This window comes from Symphalangus syndactylus, chromosome 21, assembly GCF_028878055.3.
Source record: "Symphalangus syndactylus isolate Jambi chromosome 21, NHGRI_mSymSyn1-v2.1_pri, whole genome shotgun sequence".
Classification (NCBI taxonomy): Eukaryota; Metazoa; Chordata; class Mammalia; order Primates; family Hylobatidae; genus Symphalangus; species Symphalangus syndactylus.
The window spans coordinates 56,698,822-56,724,900 of NC_072443.2; positions in this window are offsets into that span (position 1 = coordinate 56,698,822).

Here is a 26,079-nt window from a genome sequence, read left to right on the forward strand (position 1 = left end):
GTGTGCCTGTCTGTGGGTGTGTATATACACATTACCACTCAAGGAAGGAAATAGGCCTACCTTTTTTGGTTTGGGTTTGGTTTTGGTTTCTTTTGTTTTTTGAGGCAGAGTCTTGCACTGTTGCCCAGGCTGGAGTGCAGTGGCGCGATCTTTGCTCACTGCAACCTCCGCCTCCTAGGTTCAAGCGATTCTGCCACCTCAGCCTCCTGAGTAGCTGGGATTACAGGCTCACACCACTACACCTGGCTAATTTTTTGTATTGTTAGTAGAGACGGGGTTTCACCATGTCGACCAGGCTAGTCTCGAATTCCTGAACTCAAGTGATCTGCCCTCCTTGGCCTCCCAAAGTGCCAGAATTACAGGCGTGAGTCACCGCATCATTTTTTAAAAAGGTTATGATATCACAATAGATACGGCATCTTTCTCCCTTTACCCATTCTGTGTTCCTATTGCCCTCAGCCTGTACTTCATTTGGGCAGAGTTCCTTACCTGGTTGGGGCCCAAATCTCCACTACTGAAGAGCTGTCCCTCTGGGTCCTGTCTATATAGGGTTGTTGTAGTCTTTAACTTTTATTGAACATGGTTCCACGTTTTACATTTTGAGTCGTGAGAATTTAATAGTGCTTACTATTCAGAGCAATGTTTCTTGTATTAACTCACTCATCCTTACGCAACCCAATAAGGCAAGTACTATTATTCTAACCTTACAAATCAGGAAACAGGCTCAAAGAGGTTAAGGACCTTGCCTAAAGTCACACGGCTAGTTAAGTGGTAGGACCAGGATTCGAGCCCACGTCTGAATGGTCTGAATCTGGTCTCAGCGCCCTTAACCACTGCTCAGCCACCATGGGCAGGCGTTTTTCTATTCCGTACCACAGCTGAGCACACAATAGGTGCTCATTAAATGGTAGCTGTTATTGTTGATATTACTGCCATTTGATAACCGTCTCTTGGAGTTATGCATCTTATACCCACTTATAAAAACAACCGGTTATTTAAACAATGCCTGGCAAATGACATCGTCCTGATTTGTGGCTAGAAATCCTTAAAACACTGTTTCAGAATTTACAACTATCTCATGAAAAGTCTGATTCCTAAAAGAGAGCTTGTCTCCAGGTTGCTTGCTCTGGCTTCTAATCATAACATTTCCCTTTATTAGCCATGGGAAAAGCTTTGGATTTGGTGACCAAAGGCGTCTGGTCAAACCCCCCAGGTCAGCTCTGACACAGATCAGCCAGGTGATGTTTGGAGCTGATGGTTGAGTTTCCTCACTGTGCTCCAAGATCATCAGTCCCTGGGAGACTGGAGAAAAAGTGGTTTGGCAAAACCATAAATGCAAGAGAGCCCAGCACCGATGAGCTGCCTCTGCCCACAAGTGTAATAATATCAGCCCAAGTGACCCCTAAATGAGAGTCAAAATAGCCATGTGCTCAGTGAGATTCTTTTATACTCTGGCACATAAGCAGGACTTTAGAAAGGAGAAGCTCTTCTCCAGCACCCTGGGGGTTACTGAGGGTCTCCATGGCCAGAGGTCTCTTCTGCAGCTCCAGCTGAATCATGGATCCCTACTCCTTTGAGGCTCTCCATGGCAGTGAGTCTTCAAGCCCCAAGTACTACGTGAGCCCTCTCCCTCCAAACCACCCTCAGTGAGCTAGAGGACACACAGGACTGAATCTCATCAGACACACTGCATTAGACTAAGGGAAGATGCTCATCGACCCAGGCACTCTGTCCCACCAAAAAATCACTGAGCTGCTTGAACCCACAGAAAGGTCCATGCCCCAAACTCCAACCGTGTGGTGAGGAGTAAGGGAGTAAACTAAAGTTTCACAGGCACAGGCCAGCATCTGTGAAAGTACTTTGAACTAGTAGATGGTATAAAAATGGAGAAAACCTAAGATTTATGGAAGGCCTATGGTTTATGGAAGGTGTGATACATAAACAGCCTCACTTAATCCTTATCCTACTTCTACAACATAGATACAATCCCACTTGTGTGTGTGTGTGTGTGACAGGGTCTCATTCTGTCACCCAGGCAGGAGTGCAGTAGCACGATCTCAGCTTACTGCAGCCTTGACTTCCTGGGCTCAGACCGTCCTCCCACCTTAGCCTCCCAAGTAACTGAGACTATGGGCACGCACCACCACCCCTGGCTAGTTTTTTGTGTTTTTAGTAGAGATAGGGTTTTACCATGTTGCCTAGGCTGGTCTTGAACTGCTGGGCTCAAGTGATCCATCCATCTTGGCCTCTTAAAGTGCTGGGACTACAGGTGTGAGCCACCACACCCAGCCCAACTTTTTAAAAAAAATTTTTACAACCAAGAAAACAGGATTACAGAGGTTAATCTAGCCCCATAGCAGGATTTGAATTCAGTTCTGTATGACTCAAAAATCCATTCACTTTCCAGTATCACACCCCATCTTTGGGCCATGCCTGCAGGATGTGGGTTGTTCTCTCCATGTGTATCCGGGTGATCTGACCCATGATTATTTTCAGCCATCACTGGCCATGCAGCTAAAGACAGCTGGTGTCATTTCTTTTTTCTGTTTCTTCTGAGATGAAGTGGGACCATAGAAAATTCCTTCCTAGAATGAGCTACATCGGAAGAGATGATACATACATGATATGTCAGAATTAATAGGAAACTTTAAAACCGTCTAAACTCCTTCACCTTACCGGTGGGATGAGTGAACCCAGGCAGGCTGTGACTTCCAAGGTCACATCAATTTGTTGACGGCCGGGACAAAAACCTGGGTCTCTTATTTATTATTATTATTATTATTATTATTATTATTATTTTGAGATGGAGTCCCACTTTGTCACCCAGGCTGGAGTGCAGTGGCATGATCTTGGCTCACTGCAACCTCCACCTCCCAGGTTCAAGCAATTCTCCTGCCTCAGCCTCCTGAGTAGCTGGGATTCCAGATGTGCACCACCATGCCCGGCTAATTTTTGTATTTTTAGTAGAGATGGAGTTTTGCCATGTTGGCCAGGCTGGTCTCGAACTCCTGACCTCAGGTGATCCGCCAGCCTTGGCCTCCCAAAGTGCTGGGATTACAGGCATGAGCCACCGCGCCTGACCGGGTCTCTTACTTTTTACTTAATTACCCCTTCGCTTCAGCATGCTGTTCTACCCACCCCACATATGGGTAAATTATAACAGGGCTAAGAGCTTCAGTAGCATTTCTGAGATCAAGAAGAACAAAACGTCTGAGCCCATCATTCTTTCCAAACACTACAGGACATCTGCCTAGATTTAGCTCCCAACTAACTTGAATTTCATTGTCCCCAACTCCTTGTATAACTATCCTACGGTGACAACTGAGCTACAGATACGAGAAAGTCCTTAAAATTCCAGGTTGCAGTGGGTTACATAGAAGAGGATGACAGGATGTGGCAGATGAAAAGCAGAAGTCTAAAGGCTATTCCCAGACAGGAGGCTTTAGTTCAACTGGTATTAGTTGAATTACAGGAATAAAATGTTCCCAGACAGTGTTGGTTGGAGGAGATGGGATATGCCAAGATGATGGTGCTGTGGTGCTGCCTCAGTAACCTTACAGTAAATCAAATAGAGAAGATAAAATCCACCCTCATAACACAAGGTGAGAAGCGATCAATGCTGTGAACAGAAGTTCATTCATTCACTGATTTAGTCAAGTATTTAACAAAAATTTAATAAATGCCCTCTGCATACCAAGAGCTGGAGCCCTGGAGAGTTGTCCCAATTGTAAGGATCTTACAATACAGAAAAGTAAAGTAAATTGTGAATTAGATTTCTCTGATAAGTACTTAATCATAGGGGTAACTGTAGGGTGCTATAGAGATACCTCAAAGTGACAGGAAACTGGTTGAGCCATTACAGTGTGCCAGGCACTCTTCTAAGCACTTTCTATATATTTATTCATTTGATCCTCACCACAGCCTTATGTAACAGGGACTCTTATTATTCCCTATTACATGCATGAGGAAACGGAGGCACAGAAAACTAACAGGACAGCCTGGATCCCAAACCGGGCCATCAGGTTCCAAAGCCCTCCCTCTTGACCTCTTGACTAAATTGTCTTTCAGTCACTTGGTGTTCTCCCAATCTGGAGGGAAGCAGCAAGTGATGTCCAGCCTGTTACTTTAAGAACAAGTAGGGGTTAGCCAGAGGAGAAGGAAGAGTATTCCAGACATAGGACTATGGATATTCAAAAGCCCTAAATGAAGAGATCACAGTGTGTTGAGGGAACTAAAGTTAGTTCAAGATGAATAAAGTGCCAGACATATACGGTGCAGGAGTGAGGCTGGAGAAATGACTGAGGCCAGATCATGAAAGGTCTTAACGATTCTTGTTAGTCTGTTCATTGTTATCCCCAGAGCAATGGAGAGCCAGCCAGGGATTTTTGAGCTAGAGAGTGACAAAAGTGGATTTGCATTTCATAAACATCAGTGTGGCTGCACTATGGAGAATGGACTAGAAAGGGGAAGACTGTAGTCATCTAGTTGAGAGATGATGGTGGCCCAGGGCAGGGTCACTGAGAATGGACCAAAAGGGACAGATTGAAGTGATGTCTAGGAAGTGGACTCAGTACAACTTGATGACTGACTATGGAGAAGGGCTTGCCAAGGCTCCCGCTGGCACAAATGGGAGAATGGTGTGCCTGTTTCCTCAGCTGAGGATCCAGGAGGAGGGGCATATTTGGGGACAGCAGGAGGATGGTGATGAATTCAGGTCTGCACATGCTGGGTTTGGAATGTCTGTGGGAGATGTTGAGTAAACAGTTGGTTCCCCAGGTCTGGAGCTGGAAATGGAAATGTGAGAATTGGCAGCTAATAGATGGCGATTAAAGCCACCATGGGAGTGAATGAGGTTCTCTCAGGAAGTCTGTGGAGTACAAAGAGAAGAGAGCCAAGGGCACACCAGCAACAAGCACCAGCATGAAGGGAACAAACAAACCCGAGAGGTAATCAGGAAAACACAGAGAGCAGGGGTCAGGTCGCAGGAGATGGATGGTGACTGTGTAGTTCGGACATTTGTCCCCTCCAAATCTCATGTTGAACTTGGATCCTTGGTGTTGGAGGTAGGGCCTGGTGAGAGGTATGTTGGTCATGGGGCTGGCTCCCTCATGAAGAGCTTTACCATTCTCACTAGAGCGAGTGAGTTCTCACTCTTAGTTCCTGCATGACCTGGCAGTTAAAAGGAGCCTGGCACCTTCCTCCTCCTCTCTTTGCTCTCCCTTTAATTTGTAAAGAGTAAAGGTTTATTTGGCTCATGATTCTGATGGCTGGAAAGCTCAAGATTGAGCATCTGCACCTGGTGAGGGCCTCACGCTGCCCCCACTCATGGCAGACGGGGAAGGGGAACCAGTGTGCAGAGGTCACATGGCCCGAGAGAGAGCCGGCAAAGGCGGGTGCCAGGCTCTTTTTAACAACCTGCTCTCGCAGAAACTAACAGAGTGAGAACTCACCACTGAGGGAGGGCATTAATCTATTCATTAGGGATCTGCCCTCGTGACCCAAACACCTCCTATTAGGCCCCATTTCCGATGGTGGGCATCAAATTTCAATATTAGCTTTGGAGGGGACAGACATCCAAACCATAGCATAGCAGATGCCCTCAAAAAAGTGAAAGGCTAACCTAAAGAACGGGAAAAAATATTTGTAAATCATGTATCTGATAAGGTACTTATAACTAGGATATAAAGACAACCATAGTAAAAATAGGCAAAGGATCTGAACACACACTTCTCCAAAAAAGATATACGAATGGCCAATAAACACATGAGAAGGTGCTCAACATCACTCATCATCAGGGAATGCAAATCAAATCACAATGAGATACCACCTCACACCCACTAGGAAGGCTAAATAAAAAAGACACAGTCATTTTCTGATGTTTTTTCCAAAAAAGAGATTAAAGGAGAAGAAAAAAGGACAAAAAGCAAGTGTTATTTTACAAAGATGTGAAGACAGTGGAGCCCTCGTGTGCTGCTAATGGGAATGTGAAGTGGGGCAGTTGCTAAGGAAAACAGTTAGTTCCTCAAGTGGTTAAATACAGAGTTCCTGGGACACAGAGGCGGGCCATTGCTTGAGCCCAGGAGTTTGAGACTGGGCAACATAGCAAGACCCTGTGTCTACAAAAAATTTAAAAATTATCTGGATTTGGTGTGTGTGCCTGTAGCCCCAGCTACTTGAGAGGCTGAAGCGGGAGGATCACTTGACAAGCCTAGGAGTTGGAGGTTGCAGTGAGCTGTGATCGCACCACTGCACTCCAGCCTGGGTGACAGAACGAGACCCTGTCTCTAAAAAAGAAAAAAAAACCATAGAGTTCTCATATGACCCAGAAATTCTATTCCCAGGTATATATACCCAAGAGAAATGAAAATATCTGTCCACACAAAAACTGGACAATGGACTGTTAACCGACAATAAAAAAGAGTGAAATACTGATGCAGACTATGACACGGATGAGCCTTGAAAACATGATGCCAAGTGGAAGAAGCCTCACACAAGAGACCACATACTATACGATTTCACATACATGAAATGCCAGAATAGCCAGATATACAGAGACAGGATGTAGAACTGTGGCTGCTGAAGGGCTGGAAGTGGGTAATGGGGGCTTAGGAGTGAAGCTAAGAATTGGGAAGTTTTCTTTTTAGGTTAATGGGAATGTTCTAAAACTGTATGATGGCAGTACAACTCTATAAATAAAAACACTGAATTTACACTTTTTTTTGAGATGGAGTCTCGTTCCCTCACCCAGGCTGGAGTGCAGTGGCAGGATCTTGGCTCACTGCAGCCTCCACCTCCCGGGTTCAAGCAATTCTCCTGCCTCAGCCTCCCGAGTAGCTGGGATTATAGGTGCACACTGCCACACCCGGCTAATTTTTGTATTTTTAGTAGAGACAGAGTTTCACCATGTTGGCCAGGCTGGTCTCGAAGTCTGGATAGCAAGTGATCCACCTGCCTAGGCCTCCCAAAGTGTTGGGATTACAGGTGTGAGCCACCGCACCCGGCCTGCTGAACTGTACACTTTAAATGGCTGAATTCTATGGTATGTAAATTATATCTCAGTGAAGCTGTTAAAAAGTTTTTCAGTGCTGCTTCTTGGTTGGTTAAAACATTAATCCTGACATCATTTAGTAGTACCTCAACTCCTTTTTGGAAATGCCCAAAGCCTTTTTATGCTAGATTAGCTCTAATTGAAGAAGTAAAAGCTCAAATAGTTACCTTTTTTTCCTCTCCCAGCTTTAATGAAGTATAACTGACAAAAAAAATTATATGTATTTAAGGTATATGATCTCATGATTTGATGTATGTATACATTGTGAAGATCACCACAATCAAGTTAATTAGCATACCCATATCCTCACATAGTTAGCATTTTTGTCTGTGTGGTGAGAACACTTAGGAGCTACTCTCTTAGCAAATTTCAAGTAGACAATACATTATTTTTAAATGTAGTCACCATGCTGTACATTAGATCCCCAGAACTGAATGTTTGTACCTTTTCACCAAAATCTTCCCATTCCACCTACCGCTGGGAACTACGATTCTACTGTTTATGAGTTTGATACTTTCAGATTCCACACAGAAGTGAGATCACACAGTCTTTGTCTTTCCATATGTGGTTTATTTTACTAAGCATAATGTCTCCAATGTTTCATCCAGGTTGTCGCAAATGGCAAGATTTCTTTCTTTTTTATGGTGGAATAATGTTTGCAAGCTCCTTGACTTACAGTGGGGCTACGTCCCCATAAATTCATTGTAAAGTCGAAAGAGCATTAAGTCCTGGATGGTCTGTCTGTGCAGTCATGTGTCACTTAATGACAGGGATACCCTCTGAGAAATGCGTTGTCCGGCAATTTTCTTCTTATGTGAGCGTCACAGAGTGCACTTACAGAAACCCAGATGGCTGGCCGGGCGCGGTGGCTCACTCTTGTAATCCCAGCACTTTGGGAGGCTGAGGCGGGTGGATCACGAGGTCAGGAGTTCAAGACCAGCCTGGCCAAGATGGTGAAACCCCATCTCTACTAAAAATACAAAAATTAGCCGGGCGCGGTGGCAGGCGCCTGTAGTCCCAGCTACTTGGGAGGCTGAGGGCAGGAGAATCACTTGAACCTGGGTAGCGGAAATCGCAGTAAGCCGAGATCGCACCACTGCACTCCAACCTGGGTAACAAAGCAAGAATCTGTCTCAAAAAAAAAAAAAAAAAAAAAAAAAAAAATGCTTTCAATGTGATGGTATTAGGAGATGAGGATTTGGGAGTTTATTGGGTCATGAGGGCAGATTAGGACACTATCAACAAGACCCAGGGAGATCCTTTCTTCCTTCTTCTATGTGAAGTTGCAATGAGAAGTGGCCATCTATGAACCAGAAAGCCCTCACTAGACACTGAATCTGCCAATGCCTTGATCTCAGACTTCCCAGCCTCCAGGCAGAGAAATACATTTCTGTTGTTTATAAGGCACCCAGTCTATGGCATTTTGTTATAGCAACCCAACAGACCAAGACGAACCTCCCAGGGAGAGCAGTAGGGCCCTGGGCAGTCTCGGGAGCCAGAGGATTGCAGGCGGCAGCTGGGGCCTGTGACATGTGGCTGTTTCACGGAAAGTGCTCCCTCTTCTGTCCATCTTGGGCTAGCCTGGCCATCTAGATAACAGTCCCTCTGGCACTCAGTTACTGCTCTTGTTGGCAGGGTGGAGAGCCTGCCTGTCAGCTTGGTTTGATGGAGAACTTTCCAGGTGCACGTAGAAAGGGGCAGAGCACCTTTCTGATTCCCAAGGAAGCAAAGAAAGCAGCTTTCATTCTAACGTGGTGAGAGAGCTCTCCCTGGCTCTGTTTTGTCCAGGAAGTTTTCCTGTGCACAAAGTGTGCGTTCATAGAGTCAGAAAGCAAGAGTGCTCAAACCAGTTTTAGGTGGCAGAACACCTGGAAATTTTAGCTTCCTTTGCATAAGATGATGAAACACTGACTTTTCTTTTTTGTTGTTTGTTTTGGTTTGGTTTTTTTGAGATGGAGTCTTGCTCTGTCTCCCAGGCTGGAGTGCAGTGGCATGATCTTGGCTTACTGCAACCTCCGCTTCCCAGGTTCAAGTGATTCTCCTGCCTCAGCCTCCCAAGTAACTGGGATTACAGGCACCTGCCACCATGCCCTGCTAATTTTTGTATTTTTAGTAGAGACAAGGTTTTGCCATGTTGGCCAGGCTGGTCTCGAACTCCTGACCTCAGGTGATCCACCCACCTCAGCTTCCCAAAGTGCTGGGATTACAGGTGTGAGCCACTGCACCTGGCCCCCAACACTGACTTTTCTATTTCTCATTGTATGAACCACAATTTAGCTCGGAACACATTGATGGATTTAGCATCTAGGTTGGGCAATAAACGTTCTGCTTAATTAAATGTGCATACTGTTATAAATTAATGAAATCGGCTGGGCGCGGTGGCTCACGCTTGTAATCCCAGCACTTTGGGAGGCCGAGGCGGGCGGATCACGAGGTCAGGAGATCGAGACCACGGTGAAACCCCGTCTCTACTAAAAATACAAAAAAAATTAGCCGGGCGTGGTGGCGGGCGCCTGTAGTCCCAGCTACTCGGAGAGGCTGAGGCAGGAGAATGGTGTGAACCCGGGAGGCGGAGCTTGCATTGAGCCGAGATCGCGCCACTGCACTCCAGCCTGGGTGACGGAGCGATACTCCGTCTCAAAAAAAAAAAAAAAAGAAAATAAATAAATAAATTAATTAATTAATTAATGAAATCACAGCTAGAAGCCTACTGGCTCATGGAGAAAACAAGCTGTTGAGCTACTCAGGGTCAAGTTTCCAAGTGTCTCCATTACTGCTTGTTTGCCAACAGGTCTGGATGTTCTGCTAGTACTTGGTGGTAGTCATCAAAGAAAATGTTGGGGTGGGGCTGGGCACGGTGGCTCACGCCTGTAATCCTAGCACTTTTGGAAGCCAAGGCAGGAGGGCTGTTTGAGGCCAGGAGTTCAAGACCAACCTGGCCAAAATAGCGAGACCCCACCTCTAGTTTTTAAATTTTATAAAAAATTAAAAATGTTGGGAGAAAAATAGTTCACAACGTGCTAGTCATTAACTAGCTTTTTTTTTTTTTAAGCAAATCAAAAATAAAATAAATCATACTTGGAGACTTTGGAATCAGAAAGACCTGGGTTTGGCCAGGGGCGGTGGCTCACACCTGTAATCCCAGCACTTTGGGAGGCTGAGGCAGGTAGATCACTTGAGGTTAGGAGTTTGAGACCAGCCTGGCCCATATGGTGAAACCCCGACTCTACTAAAAATATAAAAATTAGCTGGACGTGGTGGTGTGTGCCTGTAATCCCAGCTACTCAGGAGGATGAGGCAGGAGAATTGCTTGAACCCAGGAGGCGGAGGTTGCAGTGAGCTGAGATCGCACCACTGCACTCCAACCTGGGCAACAGAGCTAGACTCCATCTCAAAAAAAAAAAAAAAGAGAGAGAAAGAAAGGCCTGAGTTTGAATCAAGAGTATATACTGTGTGACAGCAAGCAAGTTACTTAATCTCTTGGAACCTGCCTCCTGGTCTTTAAGACGGAGACGATAAAGACCCTACTTGGCAGAATGATTCTCAAGATTAGCATCAATGTATGTAAAGCCCCTGGCACGGTGCCTCGCCTTGAATAGGAGGCTTAATAAAGGGCAGGATAACTCTTTCAAAAACATTATGGGGATTCTCAAAGAACTAAAAATAGAACTACCATTAGACTCCAATCCCATTACTGGGTATCTACTGAAAGGGAAAAGACACGTGCACTCATGTGTTTATGACAGCACTGTTCACAATCACACAGATACACTGTCCATCAACCAAGGATCGGATAAAGAAAATGTAATACACACACACACCATGGATATACTCAGCCATTAAAAAAAAAGAATGAAATCACGTCTTTTGCAGCAACATGGAACTGGAGGTCATCATCCTAAGTGAAATAACTCAGAAACAGCCAGATACAGCTTGTTCTCACTTGTGACAGCCAAACAATGGGTACACATGAACATACAGAGTAGAAAAATAGACACTGGGCCGGGCCCAGTGGCTCACGCCTGTAATCCCAGCGCTTTGGGAGGCCAAGGAGGGCGGATCACGAGGTCAAGAGATCAAGACCATCCTGGCTAACACGGTGAAAGCCCGTCTCTACTAAAACTACCAAAAAAAAAAAATTAGCCAGTTGTGGTGGCGGGCACCTGTAGTCCCAGCTAGTCGGGAGGCTGAGGCAGGAGAATGGCGTGAACCCGGGAGGTGGAGCTTACAGTGAGCTGAGATTGCGCCACTGCACTCCAGCCTGGGTGACAGAGCGAGACTCCGTTTCCAAAAAAAAAAAAAAAAAAAAAGGAAAAAAAGAAAAAGAAAAACAGACACTGGAGACTAAAAAGTGGGAGGGGGTGAGGGTTGGAAAATCACCTGTTGGGTACAGTGTTCACTATTTGGGTGATGATGGGTGCACCACTGCGCAATATACACGTAAGAAAAATGCACCTGTACCCCCTAAATATATACACTTTTTTAAAATTAAAAATAAATAAACAGGCCAGGCGTGGTGGCTCCACGCCTGTAATCCCAGCACCTTGGGAGGCCAAGGTGGGTCGATCACCTGAGGGTCAGGAGTTTGATACCAGCCTGGCAAACATGGTGAAACCCCATCTGTACTAAAAGTACAAAAATTAGCCGGGCATGGTGGCGGGCGCCTGTAATCCCAGCTACTCGGGAGGCTGAGACAGGAGAATCGCTTGAACCTGGGAGGCAGAGGTTGCAGTGAGCGGAGATCGCACCATTACACTCCAGCCTGGGCAACAAGAGCGAAACTCCATCTCAAAAATAAATAAATAATCCATCTCAAAAATAAACAAATCGCGCCATTGCACTCCAGCCTGGGCAACAAAGAGCAAAACTCCATCTTAAAAATAAATAAATAATCCGTCTCAAAAATAAACAAACAAGCAAACAAACAAATGAGGCAACAGAGACTCTGAAAAGAGCCCAAAGTCATCCAGCAGGTTTGCCGTGAGCCAGGCATAGAATCCCAACCTCCAGCAGCCTCCCCACCATGCTGTGCTGTTCTCTTCTGCAAACCCAGGGACTTTCTAAAATGCCCAGCCCATCCCTGGAGGCCACAGGTTATTGCCTGTGTTCTCTTCTCTTTTGATAGCCAGCCAAGAAGAGGGAACCCAGGGTGACTCACCAGGTGAGCCAGTCCCCCATCCCTAGTGACTCTTCCTGTTCAACGAAGCACCTTTTGTGTTTCTTGTTATTTTTATTCCTCCCACTGTGGCTGTGCTCTGCTCAGATAATTCATAAAGGGGGTACCTGTTGCTGCCTGAGGCCGCAGCTTGAGATGCTGACATTGAGACCACCTAGAGCAGGGAAGGACCTGGGTCCTTAGCCTAGAGAGAGCTGCAGGGGAGAAGGGTGGACCAGCTGCCCGCCTCAGGGCTGTGGAGAGCAGGTCTGGGCAGAGAGGAGGGAACTGGGTGTGAAGGCGGTACATGTACCCACTTGTCTGCGAGCCTGGCCTGGCCCTCCAGCCCTCTGGGGAGAGACACCTGGGACTAGGGGGAGACAGGAGCTACACAAAAGAGGACCTTAGAGATGATGCATAGTTTTCACTATCTTGAAGACTGTTATTTAACACATGCCTCCCCTGCCCCCATGCTTGAGGATGTTAGTAGGCTGTCGCTGGTACTTCTGTTCCTGCTCTAAGGGTGCTCTGTTCACATCCAACACACCTTCCTGGTATGTGGCTTAGCCAGTCTCAGCTGCCAGCCAATCGTTCCTGACCTTCCTCTTATGTCACCAGCAGCCAATCAGAGCTTCGGATCAGCACGCGCTTAGCAGTGTTACTACCCCGAGCTGACAGAATCGTAGCTGAGAGCAAAGAAACCACAGCTTTCATCGGCAAGCAGAGCATTTTAAATGGCTTTTTGAAAGCCAAAAATGCTTGCAAGTCGACCTCATTACTACTTTGGGAGAAATCTCAGTTGAGAACCAGTGATCGAACCTGCCCCCTTTATTTTGCCCAGCGAGGGGAAGGAGCTTGGCCAGAGAGGTGCGGGAGCTGTTAGAGAGGCTGTACCAGACCCCCCCAGTCAGCTGCCCTCCAGTGTAGTGGTAGGGTGCGTGTTTTTATGGGGCCACTCATGTACTCCTGAACTTTCTCTGTGTCTCCACCCCACACTGACTGATGAGCAGTCCACACATGGATGCCAATTCTGCAGGAGAGATGGAGAAAGAGTCTGTGCAGCCCCAGAGAGGCCAGAAGAGGCACCTGCTTCTCGCTCTCCAGCTCCTAGAGTGCGGGACCAATCACACATCTCCCCTGTGGATTCTATGAGATTGAACCAATTCTTCTTTACTTCAATTAACTGGAATCAAGTTTTCTTATATCGCAGACCAAATGAGGCTTTTCCAAGACTTTCTACCTTGTTTTCTAGGCTTCTCCTTGCCTGGGCCTGTGAGTTCCTTGGCAGGCTTGTCACAGATAGAAGCTCCACACCTCCCAGGTGGCTGCAGTGGCCGTGAGTGATACCCTTTGCATTACTAGGTGCTCTGCCTGCTTTGTAGGAAATGCGAGCTGGGCCGTGAGGAGTGTAGTCACACTTTCCAGCACAGCCGAGGTAGAGGACCTGACTCCTCTTGAGGCTGAAAGATACCCTCTGCCTCGGTCACACTTCCCTCACCCCATTCTGATTTTCTTCAGTCATGAGAGAACTTCCACGTAGTCAGTGGTCTCCTTGCCTTCACTCCCACCTTAGTCTAATATAGGAGTTGGTAAATGATGGTCCTCAGGACAGATCCATACCTCCTGGCTTTGTAAATACATGTGCATTAGAACACAGCCAGGTTCTTTCTTAAATGAAATACTTAAATGTATTGTCTGATGGCTGCTTTCACATTACAGCAGCAGAGTTGAGAAGTTGTGACAAAGACTGTGTGGTCCACGAGGCCACAAATATTTACCCTTTGGCCTGCTGATCCCTTAATCCATCCACCTGGCTGCCTCTGAGTGACCTCTTAAACCTCAGATCGAACTACACCACTCTTCTGCTTACAAAAAAAAAAATCTCTTGGGAGGCCAAGGCAGACGGATCACTTGAGGTTAGGAGTTCAAGACAAGTCTGGCCAACATGGTGAAACCCCATCTTTATAAAAATACAAAAATTAGCTGTGCGTGGTGGCACACACCTGTAATCCCAACTACTCAGGAGGCTGAGGCAGGAGAATCGCTTGAACCCGGCAGGTAGAGGTTGCAGTGAGCCCAGAGCACGCCACAGCACTCCAGCCTGGGTGCAGAGTGAGACTGTCTGTAGATGGATGCTCCTTAGTGAGGCTCTTCATGACCTGGTCCACTCCTTTCCACTCCTCCCCTCCACCCTCTGTCTCTGCTCACCCTCAGCTCTCACATCCTCAGCCTTGCCCTTGACCAGGCTGTGCCTGATGGCTAGAATGTCCTCCTTTCACCATCTGTCAAATGTCTGAATATCTCAAGACCAAATTCAAATGTCACCTCCTCCTGCACCCCTCCTAGGTGCCTAGCAGAATTACCTGCTCCCTCCTCTGTGCTCCTAAGCTCTATGGGTAGATAACCATCTGTGACTGCAATGACATGTTTATGTGTTTCTCTCTGCCACTAGATAGTGAGCTACTGGAAATCAGGAACCTTGTCTCATTGCCTTTTCTGCCCTGCCAGGAATGGAGCTGAACCATTTGGATAAGTCAGAAGCAGACTGTCACAAAAGTGCCAGGAGGACTATAACATCTTGTCTATGCCATTTCTGATAATCAACTAACTGGTTTCTCCTTCTTCTCTAAATTTCCTGGTGTCTCGAATAGCATAGGTAGTTGGAAAATGAATGAGTGAGTATGTAATTGCATAAAACATATGTTTTTCTTCTATTCTAACATAAAATTGTGGGAAATACCTTGTCACATTCACTTTATCATCAAGTACATTCAAGACTTTAAAAAGGATTTGGCTGGGTGCAGTGGCTCACGCCTGTAATCCAAACACTTTGGGAGGCTAAGGCAGGAGGATTACTTGAACCCAGGAGTTCAAGACCAGCCTGGGCAATATAGGGAGACCCCATCTCTATAAATAATTTTTAAAATTAGCCTAGTATGCTGGCACATGCATGTAGTCCCAGCTACTCAGGAGACAGAGGTGAGAGGATTGCTTGAGCCCTGGAGGCAGAGGTTGCAGTGATCTGAGATCGTGCCACTACACTCCAGCCAGGCTACAGAATGAAACCCCATCTCAAAAACAAAAACAAAAAAGTTTTCCACCTCTATCCAAAGAAGATATGCAAATGGCCAATAAGCACATAAAAAGATGCTCAATATCATTAGCCATCAGGACAGTGCAAATAAAAGCCACAGTAAGATGCCACTTCACACCTATTCACTCCCACAGGTGTGAAGTGGTGTCTTACTGTGGCTTTGATTTGCACCCATTTTGCTCTATAATCAAAATCTATAATCAAAAGGACAGATGGCCAGGCATGGTGGCTCACGTCTGTAATCCCAGCACTTTGGGAGGCCGAGGCGGGCGGATCACAAGGTCAGGAGTTCGAGGCCAGCCTGACCAACATGCTGAAACCCCATCTCTACTAAAAGTTCAAAAATTAGCCAGGCGTGGTGGCACACGCCTGTAATCCCAGGCACTGAGGTGGCTGAGGCAGAAGAATTGCTTGAACCTGGGAGGCGGAGGTTGCAGTGAGCTTAGATTGCACCACTGCACTCCAGCCTGGGCAACAGAGCAAGACTCTGTCTCAAAAAAAAAAAAAAAAAAAAAAAAAAGGGCAGACAACATGTTGACAAGGATGGGGAGTAAGTGGAACCCTTGTACATTGCTGGTGGGAATGTAACATAGTAAAGCTATTACAGAAAACAGTTTGATAGTTCTGTGTAGTCATCATATGACCCAGCAATTCTGCCTCTAGGTATATACCCAAGAGAAATGAAAACATGCATCCACACAAAAACTCATGCAGCAATATCCATAGCAACATCACAACATCATTCATAATAGCAAGATAGTAGAAACAAGGTAAGTACCCTGGCTGGACATGGTGGCTCACGCCTGTAATCCCAGCACTTTGGGAGGCTGAGGCGGGCAGATCATTTGAAGTCAGGAGTTCGAGACCAGCCTGGCCAATATGGTGAAACCCTGTCTCTACTAAAAATACAAAAATTAGCTGGGCGTGGTGGCGCACGCCTGTAGTCCCAGCTACTCGGGTGGCTGAGGCATGAGAATTGCTTGAACCCGGGAGGCGGAGGTTGCAGTGAGCCGAGATCACGCCACTGCATTCCAGCCTGGGCGACAGAGTGAGACTCTGTCTGAAAAAAAAGATACTCTACATCAAATAAGAGCTAAAATCAGTGAATCTATCAATATCCTGGTTGGGAAATTGTATTAATATTACAGCTTTGCAAGATGTTACCAGCAGGGGGGAACTGGGCAAAGGTTACATGGGACCACTGTCTATCATTTATTACAACTGCATATGAATCTACAATGATCTCAAAATAAAAAACTTAATTTAAAAACATACTCTAGGTTGGATGCAGTGGCTCACACCTGTAATCCCACACTTTAGGAGGTTGAGGCAGAAAGGTCCCCTCAGGCCAGGAGTTTGAGACCAGCCTGGGCAACAAAGTGAGACCCTCATCTCTACAAAAAAGTAAAAAAGTTCGCCAGATGTGGTAGCGCACACACCTGGTCCCAGCTACAAGGGAGGCTGAGGCAGGAGAATTTCTTGAACCCAGGAGGTCAAGGCTGCAGTGAGCCATTTGTACCCACGGCACTCCAGCCTGAGTGACAGAGTGAAACTCTGTCTCAAAAAATAAAAATAAAAACATCTAGCCTGAAGAAAATAATAAAATAAAATAAATAAATAAAAAAAAACATACTCTACCTCTTTTCTGTACTTCTCCTTCCAAAATAACAATTTCCCAGCTAGGCATGGTGGCTCACACCTGTATTCCCAGCACTTTGGGAGGCCAAGATGGGCTGATTGATTGAATCAAGAAGTTCAAGACCAGCCTGGGCAATATAGCAAGACCCCCGTCTCTACAAAAAAACACAAAAAATTCACCAAGCGTGGTGATGCACGCCTGTAGCCCCAGCTACCTGGGAGTCTGAGGTGGGAGGATCACCTGAGCCTGGGAGGTTGAGGCTGTAGTGAGCTGTGGTCCTCACTCTGCACTCCAGCCTGGGTGACATAGTGAGACCCTGTCTCAAAAAAAACCAACAACAAATAAAGAATTTCCCAGGAGTAGCACATCTGTATTCTTTAAATGATGTTGCTGTTTGATGGCATTGTTTTATTTGTCAGGAATCCTAGGCCTACCCTGTGGACTCTATGAGTCTTTCAAGAGCTGACCAAAGTTTTGGATGGAGCAAAAATCTTTATTGACTCCAGGCCGGGTGTGGTTGCTCACGCCTGTAATCCCAGCACTTCAAAGGCTGAGGTGGGTGGATCACATGAGGCCAGGGGTTCGAGACCAGCCTGGCTAACATGGAGAAACCCAGTCTCTACTAAAAATAGAAAAATTAGCCGGGTGTGGCGGTACACATCTGTAATCCCACCTACTAGGGAGGCTGAAGCAGGAGAGTCACTTGAACCTGGGAGGCGGAGCTTGCAGTGAGCTGAGATCACACCACTGCACTCCAGCCTGGGCGACAGAATGAGACTCCATCTCAAAAAAAAAATTTGACTCCAGAAGGTGAAAAGATAACCATAATAACATCATTAACAAATGTTTAAATTTCTCTAAAATACGATCTTATATCAAATAGCTGCAACTCAATTCTCATATGTCTGTATGTGTGTGTTATATGTACAGACTGCATATTTAATATGGGGGTATCCTGAGGATTTGAAACTGGAAATGACCCGGTGTTGAATCCCGTCTTTACCACTTGTAGCTCTGTGGCTTTGGAGAAGTTTTCTTAACTTATTTGAGTCTCAATTTCATTATATATTAAAAGAACATTGTATTTACTCCATAGTGGTGTTGTGGCAGTTAAAATTACATGAATTCCTGATTCGTGTGAAAGCTCAGTAAGTACCTGCCTCATAGTAAGGGCTCAGCTAGTGGTGGCTATTGTGATGATGAAATACCGAGGATGGCGGTGACGGGTATTTGTGGTTGACTGTCAGGGTGGTGGTAGTAAGAGCCTGGAACCCAGCAAGTCCCTGGGTCCACTTGATCATGGGTTTGTACTTAACCAGAGCCAGAGAAAAGGCTTATATTGTCAGTTCTTCAGGAGGAAAAACAGGAGGAAGAGAACAAAGGCTTGGTTTCATTGGAGGCTCAACTGAATATTATTTTAAATGAAAGCTACAAAAACAGTGTGGGAAAACCACAGAAAAGGTGAGGCCAACTAAGGTTTGTATCGTGAGGTCAGCTGGTGGTTGACTGAGTCACAAAGCATTTTATACAAATCGTGATCTGACAATAACTGTTTTCCTGGCTAAAACTCAGGAAAACTGAGTTTCAAAAATAATTGTAAAAATATGTGTGACTTGTGGTATTTTATATATGAAAAGGTTTGTATATAACTTACATCAAATTTGGTTATACATTTACCTAGCTGTCTTCATTGAAAAAGAGTAAGATTATGTGACATTGGGAACTTGCTGGTTAGCCTGAGCCTTCAGGTTGTGTGGCCTTCGGGATAAAGGTCTGGGAGCTCTGCAAACATGTGTCAGGGTCTGGCTCTTCACAAGGCACTGGGAACGCAAAGCAGTCCCTGACCCCAGGCACACACAGCATTGCACCTATAAAATTGAATAGAACGGGGCTGGGCGCCATGGCTCACACTTGTAATCCCAGCACTTTGGGAGGCTGAAGCAGGAGGATCATTTGAGCCCAGGACTTCAAGACCAGCCTAGGCAACATAGTGAGACCCTGTCTCTACAAAAAATTAGCTGGACACGGTGGCGTGCACCTGTAGTCCAAGCTGCTTGGGAGGCTGAGGTGGGAGGATCGCTTGAGCCTGGAAGGTAGAGCCTTCAGTGAGCTGAGATCACGCCACTTCACCCCAGCCTGGGCGACAGAGTTAGACCCTGTCTCAACAACAACCAAAAAAGTAAGAAAACAAAAAGAAAGAGAGACACGTAATAAATAAAAGTCAGTGACCTGCGAATGCTTTATATATTATTCAAAGATAATATTGAAACAAAAATGACTATGAAGGTCATCTTCATGTTTCTGGCACTTGAAAATTAGTGTATAGCAGTGATGTATTAGGCAACAGAAGGCTTAGAAATGGAAAGAAAGATCTGGGTTTGGGTACGGGCTCTGCCCTTTATCCATTGTGTGACTTTCGCCAGGACACTTAACCTCTCTGCTTCGGTTTCATCATATGTTAAAACATGAACGATAACACCCACGTAATTGGTTTGGTATGAAATTGAGATGAGTGTTATTGAAATATAAAGTAATATTATGGGAAATTACCATGAATTTTCTTAGTTGGAGGCTGCTTATGGATAACCCAGGATCACAGAATTGCATTACGTCGAGATGTGTTTGTTTTTCACATTTTAGGCCAAAATTAAAGAGAGAAGTAAAATTCCAGATCACTCCTTCAGACCACTGCATGAGCTTAGTTTATCAATTTTCCCATCTTTTTTCTTTCAAAAGCTTTAAGGGACTGGGTATGGTGGCTCACACTTGTAATCCCAGCACTTTGGGAGGCCAAGGTGGGAGGATCACTTGAGCCCAGAAGTTCAAGACCAGCCTGGGCAAAATAGTAAGATCTCCTCTCTACAAATAAATTTTTAAAAATTAATCGGGCATGGTGGCACATGCCTGTAGTACCAGCCACACAGTAGGCTGAGGCAAGAGGATCACTGAGCCCAAGGGGTCAAGGCTGCAGTGAGCCATGATCAGGCCACTGCACCCCAGCATGGATGACAGGTAGACCCTGTCTCAAAAAAAAAAAAAAAAGGTGGAGGATGGCTTTAGGATTTCCAATTGGCAAAAGATAAATCTGTGTCTACACTGAGAGGGCAAATGATTATCAAAATCTATTTCTTTTATTTATTTATTTATTTTTTTTTTTGAGACGGAGTTTCGCTCTTGTTGCCCCGGCTAGAGTGCAGTGGTGCGATCTTGGCTTACTGCAACCTCTGCCTTCCGGGTTCAAGTGATTCCCCTGCATCCCCAGGCATCTGCCACTGCCCAGATAATTTTTTGTATTTTTAGTAGAGACGGGTTTTCACCATGTTGGCCAGGCTGGTCTCGAACTCCTGACCTCAGGTGATCCACCTGCCTTGGCCTCCCAAAGTGCTAGGATTACAGGAGTGAGCCAACGTACCCAGCCTCAAAATCGATTTCTTAAAAGGTTTTACAGAAAGGGTCAGACCCATGAGAGAGAGAGTTCTTTGGCCATGAAGTTTGTTATGGGCACAGGAAGGCCAGGATAGGGAGAGAGTCAGGAGTTCACTTACCTTGCATGTCTAAATAGAGGGATACTGTGCTAGATTTAGGGGGAATAAAAGGACAAGGGAATTATGATAAATCTAGAAGACAGTAGTGGGAGTCTAAGTTTAGCTTACTCAACAAATAATAACTGAGCACATATTTTGTGCCAGAGCTTGTGCAAGGCACTAGGGATGGGAAGATGTAAATGGTTGTATTCATCCATCGGTGTTCTAGGTAAGAGGACTTGGTGTCAGTAGACTGAGGTTCAAATCCTGGCTCTGCCACTTGACCCATGGCTTTGGAGAACTGGTGGTGTCAGCAACGTAGACAGTTATTACTCCATGTAATAAGTGCACTAGCAAAGGTCTGTGCAGGCAGTGTGGGAAGCTCAGATCAAGATAGTTTCTAAAGATTGTGCTTCGAGGGTTTCCCTTTTCCAAATATATGAAATGACAGATAAACGATAAAAAGAGACAGAAAAAACCCCACTGTACTGAAACATGTAATACATATCTCTGTTGAGTAGTAACAAAGATACATGAGTGACAAATGGGCCTGCAGGGCTCTGGGTGGAGAAGCAGGAATTGGGTTTTTACGCAGTGACAGTCATGGCAAGGGCACCAAGCAAAGTGCAAGAACAACTCAGACCTCCTGCTTCAAATTGGGCCTAGGGAAGGGTCTCTTTTTTCTTTTTCTTTTTCTTTTTTTTTTGAGACAGAGTCTTGCCCTGTTGCCCAGGCTGGAGTGCGATGGCATGATCTCGGCTCACTGCAACCTCCGCCTTCCGGGTTCAAGTGATTCCCCTGCCTCAGCCTCCCGAGCAACTGGGATTACAGGTGCTCGCCACCACGCCCGGGTAATTTTTGTATTTTTAGTAGAGACGGGGTTTCACCATGTTGGTCAGGCTGGTCTTGAACTCCTGACCTTGGGTGATCCACCCGCCTTGGCCTCCCAAAGTGCTGGGATTACAGGTGTAAGCCACTGCGCCTGGAAGGGGAATGGTCTCTTTATTCAAATACGCACATGCACATGCACAGATACCTTGCATCTGTGAAAGGAAGCTAAGCAATCTGCAGTTGGCAGCTATTTGGAACTATGGCTTATAAACTTATGTTTCTCAGGAGACAGAGAAACCAAGACTTGGGCCAGTCTTTGCAGTGACTTGGGGCCTGGAACTGCATTTCCCTTCTATGAGTGGAGAGCCCAGGCACCAACAGAGACTCAATTCTGGACTAGGAGCCAGAGGGGCTGGATAGAGGCAACTAGAAAGGCGGAGTGCAGCAGAGAGACTGGGGTGATCAAGAGGGGAAAGGTGCCCTCAAGAAGACTGAGCAAACCAAAATCCCGAAGTCTATTAGCAAAATCAATGATAATAAGATACAGAACCAAACAAAATCAACAATCAAGAAGAGATGAATTCATTTCAGATAAAATGAAAATAAAACAACAACCTGAAGATGATTTTTTTTTTTTTTTTTTTTTTTTTTGAGACAGAGTCTCGCTCTGTCGCCCAGGCTGGAGTGCAGTGGCCCGATCTCGGCTCACTGCAAGCTCTGCCTCCCAGGTTCACGCCATTCTCCTGCCTCGGCCTCCCGAGTAGCTGGGACTACAGGTGCCTGCCACCATGCCCGGGTAACTTTTTGTATTTTTTTAGTAGAGACGGGGTTTCACTGTGTTAGCCAGGATGGTCTCGATCTCCTGACCTAATGATCTGCCCACCTTGGCCTCCCAAAGTGCTAGGATTACAGGCGTGAGCCACCGCGCCTGGCCCTGAAGATGATTTTAAGATGACTTGGTCGAGCGTGGTGGTTCATACCTGTAATCCCAGCACTTTGGGAGGCCAAGGCGGGTGGATCACTTGAGGCCAGGAGTTCGAGACCAGCCTGGCCAACATGGTGAAACCCCATCCCTACTAAAAATTCAAAAATTAGCCGGGTGTGATGGCGGGCCCCTGTAGTCCCAGCTACTCAGGAGGCTGAGGCACGAGAATCGCTTAAGCCCAGGAGGTGGAGGTTGCAGTGAGCCAAGATTGCACCACTGCACTCCAGCCTGGGCAACAGAGCAAGACCCTATCTCAAAATAACAAAACAAAACAAAACAAAAAATTTTATTCTTTTAAGGGATAGAAGAAGGAATAGCATCATCATCCATTTCTTTTATAAAAGGTCAAGACATTAGAAAATTAAAACTGGAAGAAATTAGAAAAACAAGCAAATGCTAAAAATGAAAAATAAAATTATTAACAACTAAGTTTATGAAGAAGTGAAAACGAAGCAACTGATTCGGCTTGAAGAGAGCTCAAGAGGAAATGTTGAGTTAGCGCTTTAAGGATTCTAGGAGGCCTCCAGGGAGAGAGCACCTTGGCAAGTCCTGGAATATTAGTCTAACTGGCCATTGGGTCAGTGTCAGCAGTGGCGGTAGATTGGCCTCCAGGCTTTGGGAAGCCTAGGCAATTGCTTGCATTATAGGGAAGAAACAAGTTTGACAGGTAAGCTAATATATTTCCTTAGGGGAAAAAAGCTTCCTGAGAGGGCAGCTACTTGCCCATGCAGAATGATGACAATAGATGTGTTCTGGAAATATTATTATTAGGTCTGTCCACTTTGTGAGGGTTTTCTACTCAGGAATGTTTTCTTTTTTTTTTTTTTTTTTTTTTTTGAGATGGAGTTTAATTCTTGTCCCCCAGGCTGGAATGCAATGGCGCAATCTCGGCTCACTGCAACCTCTGCCTCCCCAGTTCAAGCGATTCTCCTGCCTCAGCCTCCCAAATAGCTGGGATTACAGGCATGAGCCACCACACCCAGCTAATTTTCATATTTTTAGTAGAGACAGAGTTTCACATGTTGGCCAGGCTAGTCTCGGACTCCTGACCTCAAGTGATCCGCCCACCTCAGCCTCCCAAAGTGCTAGAATTACAGGCGTGAGCCACCATGCCCAGCCAGGAATGTTTTCTTAAACCTGATTTATAGAATTTGGTTTTCATCTAGATGCTAAAACCTGGAAGGTGGAGGAACTGGGGTAGGGTGGGAGGAATTCGTATGTATTGAGCAATTGCTTTCTGTATGCATTCCCATTCATCCATACATGGGCTGTGGAAGCCAGGTGTCTATTCCAGTATTACACGTGAGGACATCAGGGTCCTAAAAGGTCAAAGGAGTTCTCTCAGGAGGTGCTTGGGTAGGAGCTTGAGCCCATGTCTGCCTGGCCCAATGCCCTTTCCACTGTACCAATTCCAAGCAGAGTTGGCATCTCATTTACAGGGCCTTGTGCAGTGCCTGGCACATGAGAGATGCTTACTATTAAGCATCTAGGTGTTTCCTGAAAGAATGGATGTGCCGTTGATCACCCCCTAAGCTCCTAGATGGCGATCACTCCTTCCATGTGAGCAGTACGGAGTGGGGCTGAGTAGTGCCGAGCACATGCAGGTGGGTCTCTGACAAATTTTTTTTTTAATGAGAAAGATGAAAAATAATTGATTTTTTACCATTATATTCTTTAATCTCCCCAAATCCCATTAATTGTTGCTCTTAAAAATTATTGCTCTTAAATAATTAATGGGATTTGGGGAGATTAAAGAATATAATGGTAAATTATATTTCTCAGGCTGGGCAAGGTGGCTCACGCCTATAATCCCAGCACTTTGGGAGGCTGAGGTGGGTGGATCACGAGGTCAGGAGTTCAAAACCAGTCTGGCCAACATGGTGAAACTCCGTCTCTACTAAAAATACAAAAATTAGCCGGGCGTGGTGGTGCATGGCTGTAATCCGAGTTACTCAGGAGGCTGAGGCAGGAGAATCACTTCAACCTGGGAGGCGGGGGTTGCAGTGAGCTGAGATAGTACCACTGCACTCCAACCTGGGCGACACAGCAAGATTCCATCTCAAAAACAAAAACAGAATTAAAAACTAAAAATACACAGATTTGACCGGGTGCGGTGGCTCACGCCTATAATCCCAGCACTTTGGGAGGCCGAGGTGGGTGGATCACCTGAGGTCAGGAATTTGAGACAGCCTGACCAACATGGTGAAACCCTGTCTCTACTAAAAATACAAAAATTAGCTGGGCATGGTGGCACGTGCCTGTAATCCCAGCTACTCAGGAGACTGAGGCAGGCGGAGGTTGCAGTGAGCCAAGATCGTGCCACTGCACTCCAACCTGGGCAACAGAGCGAGACTCTGTCTCAAAAATAAAACAAAAACCCCACGGATCCGATCATGTTGCTCCCAACTTAAAATCCTGGAATGTCTCCATTGCCCTTCAAAAGCAAAATGTCCCCGAACCCTTAACAGCTCAGCTTGGCCTCCAGCATTGTGTCCTAGCAGCTCCCGCTCACCTTGAGATGCAGGCTCTCTAACCTCCAGACAACTGGGATCGTCTCCATTCCTGGGGCTTTGCTGTCTGCTGCCACCACTTGTGCTGTTCTTTCCTTCTTTCACCCAACTGACTCCTACTTAACCTGCTGGCTCAGCTTAGACATCAGTTCCTCTGGGAACCATCCTCTGCCCTCCCAAGACTGAATGGGGGCCCCAGACTTACACATCCATGGCTCTCTGTAACTCTCCTTTATAAAAACTCCCAGTACAACGTGGTTTCTCCGGTGTCCCCCTACCCTGCTGGACTCAGTTCCTAAACAACGAGGACCCTGCTATTCTCATTCACCAACGCCTCCTGAGCAGCTGCTCGGGGAGCAGGATTAGAAAGAGGCTCTCAGCGACTACATGTTTTCTGTATGAATGATTGTCACCCTGCACTGCTATGGTGACATGGCCAGTGATTGAGGGGAAGTGACACAGAATTGCTTCTAAATCGCAGAATCAGAGCAAAGATTAAAGCACCAGGATAAGTTACAAAGTGTTGTCATTTTGCTGTCTGTGGCCGGCAGTTCATCAGGCCCACTGGGGCCTGATATCCACGCGAGGAATAAACAAGGTGACATCATGGTGACGCACTCCCAGGGGATTGTGCAAGAGTGCCAACTCTGTTTGCTGGTTGGAAGAGCTGTCTGTGGTCTCGTGGGCTGCTAATCATCTTTGTAAGGCTTATGGTTCTGCAGCTCTCCAGGGACAGGTGACAAATGTCATCTCTGAGTTCCTCTGACTGCTGCATGATTCTCGGAATCTACCCTGCTTTCCTGGGGGGACGGCTGCCCCTGGACTCTCAGAGTTCCAGGAGAACAGTGCTCTCGTTCCCTGGTTTTCAAACTCTGAGTCCACTCAGAATTTCCCCTCACTCAACTTTCAACATAACAGCGAACATCTCTGAAGCACTTTACAGTTTGTAAAATGTTTCCACTTATTCTCTCTCATGTGAACATGGATCTTACCATGCTCACTGAAAGAAGAAATAGAATGAAGACTGTAATTTCTATGCACACAGATTCAGCTCAGTGACCTGGGCAGGTTATTTAACCCCTTTGTGCCTCAGTTATCTGTACAATGGGATAATAATAGGAATGATGGCATGGGATGTTTGCAAAGGTTAATTAAATTAACACAGGTACTCAGCTAGAATAGTTCCCAGTCCATATGTAATCACTAAGTGTTAACTATTTTTATTACTGTTACTAGTATATAGTATCCTTTGTGACAGGAAATGGAGTCCATTTGAAAGAACCTGGGCTTTGG